General features: G+C 45.2%; 1 protein-coding gene across 1 annotated transcript in view; it reads right to left on the reverse strand.

Annotated features, from left to right (window-relative positions):
• Nucleotides 1–2,500, reverse strand: part of cnksr2a (connector enhancer of kinase suppressor of Ras 2a) — a 74,489-nt gene that overhangs the window by 38,502 nt on the left and 33,487 nt on the right. The window lies entirely within an intron of this gene.

Below are 2,500 nucleotides of genomic sequence, written 5' to 3' on the forward strand. Positions count from 1 at the left end.
TTGGAGACTGTTTTGCGAGACAGAGACTGAGTTTGCTGCTGATATTCTGGGGATAGGCTACAACATAGCCAATGTACGACTTTAGCCTTTTAATATATTTGCTGCATTAGATCAGTCTTTCTAGAACAGGCAAGGGCTTTCTAGCCTCACGTCAGCAGCGCTGCATCACCCATATAGCCTACATTAAAACAAACTGCTGTGCAGTTATGGTTGAAATAATAACCCATCAGCGCATCTCTAGTGTGTGTGCCTCTCTCTCGCTCAGAGGGGAGGGAGAGGCTGAGGGTCAATCCAGCATGGATTCTAAACTCTGTGGTGGATAGGATCTACAATTAGGTGTTAACAATACTACTACGCTAGGTCGAAGTACTCCCAAGTGCTATTGCGCCACACATTGTAGTTCTCCGGTTTATTCGCTTGGAAAATCGCCACGTTTCATGTTGCGTGGCCGTAGCATTTCTATCAACTACTAGTGCAACTGTATTTAAGTCGGGAAAACGTGAATGTTTCTGATTACTTCTACGCTTAGTTACCGTCAAAGCCCGCTAGCATAGCAACATGCTAACACAGTCCAGCCGCGCACCAGAGCGTTGGAGTGCACATACCGACACGGGAGAGGTATGACTCAACTCGTGAAAGTTAAGGTAAGAACATATATTACTACTGACATTGGGTGGCGTGTTCCTTTAAGCCAGAGAGGACTGATGAAAAAAACGAAAACAAAATTGCACTTATTGAAGGATGACACACTCCAAGAAAGGGAGGACCACAGTCTTTTTGCTTCAAAGTAGCTTTGCTTTGTATTATAGCAGTAAAATGAGGACGTCGGCCTTTCATATTGTGATCAAAGTGGGCTCTGAAAGAGAGATTTTGAAAGAGAGGAGAATGTACCCGCTGATTTCCAATGAGCTCCAAAGAAAATAACATTTCCCACAGCAATCCCACTAGTCATAGGATGAGTCTAGGAGGATGTCAGTAACAATACCCAGCTAGGGTGGACAAATATGGGAAAACATAGTTACAAAAATAACAACTGCAATGTTTGTCACGTGACTATTGCATGTTTATGAAGGTCACCTGGAAGTGCAATGTTAAGGGTTTGGTACCAGGAAGCACATACGGGTTAAGAAATATTTATACACATGGAAATGCATGGAACTCTGAGCACTTAGTACTTAACATATGAAATTATGGACTATGGAAAATGTCAGGATTCACTGGTCAAAAAATGCATGACCGCGCAAGAGGTCAAGGCTTTGCCAGCAGTTCATAAAATAGCTCCATTTAGCTGTTATTTCATAACAGCATCTCCATTTAGCTTTTTATTAGAAGTATAAAGCTGACAAGCATGACAAACTCTGGGCTGAGAAGCTGGGCAGTCACCACACTCATATAAAACAGGCCGTCTGAAGCCCATGTTCATATTTGTCTGCAGCCGTGGCTAAATATGCTAAAGAGGACATCTGTAGCCGTAGCTAACTCTTTATGCTAACGAGGACATCTGTAGCCGTAGCTAACTCTCTATGCTAACGAGGACATCTATAGCCGTGGCTAACTATGCTAAAGAGGGCATCTAAAGCCGTGGCTAACTCTCTATGCTAAAGAGGACATCTGAAGCAGTGGCTAATTCTCTATACTAAAGAGGACATCTGTAGCCGTGGCTAACTCTCTATGCTAACGAGGACATCTGTAGCCGTGGCTAACTCTCTATGCTAAAGAGGGCATCTGTAGCCGTGGCTAACTCTCTATGCTAACGAGGACATCTGCAGCCGTGGCTAACTCTCTATGCTAAGAGGACATCTGCAGCCGTAGCTAACTGTCTATGCTAATGAGGACATCTGCAGCCGTAGCTAACTGTCTATGCTAAGAGGACATCTGAAGCCGTGGCTAACTCTCTATGCTAAGAGGACATCTGCAGCCGTGGCGAACTCAGCCGTGGCTAACTCTCTATGCTAAAGAGGACATCTGAAGCCGTGGCTAACTCTCTATGCTAAAGAGGACATCTGCAGCCGTGGCGAACTCAGCCGTGGCTAACTCTCTATGCTAAAGAGGACATCTGCAGCCGTGGCGAACTCTCTATGCTAAAGAGGACATCTGAAGCCGTGGCTAACTCTCTATGCTAAAGAGGACATCTGCAGCCGAGGCGAACTCAGCCGTGGCTAACTCTCTATGCTAAAGAGGACATCTGCAGCCGTGGCGAACTTAGCCGTGGCTAACTCTCTATGCTAAAGAGGACAGAAGCTGTGTGTGTGTGGGTGGCACATGATGGAAGTGTTTTCATGAATCTCATCTCTGGCTGGCAGTGTGCTGATGTGGATCTTCATCAGTGCTTAGCACTTATTTATGCCAACAGGTACACATATGTACACATGCATATAGACACACACACACACACACACCCCACAAGACAGAGAGAGAGAGAGAGAGAGAGAGAGAGAGAGAGATAGAGAGAGAGAGAGAGAGAGGTTTTAATGAGCTGAGTGTGAGAGTTAACAGTATC

This window comes from Alosa pseudoharengus, unplaced genomic scaffold (genome assembly GCF_046254945.1).
Source record: "Alosa pseudoharengus isolate Yale_2024_CS ecotype anadromous, Long Island Sound unplaced genomic scaffold, YU_APseudo_1.1 YU_APseudo_1.1_scf_18, whole genome shotgun sequence".
In the NCBI taxonomy this organism is placed as follows: Eukaryota; Metazoa; Chordata; class Actinopteri; order Clupeiformes; family Clupeidae; genus Alosa; species Alosa pseudoharengus.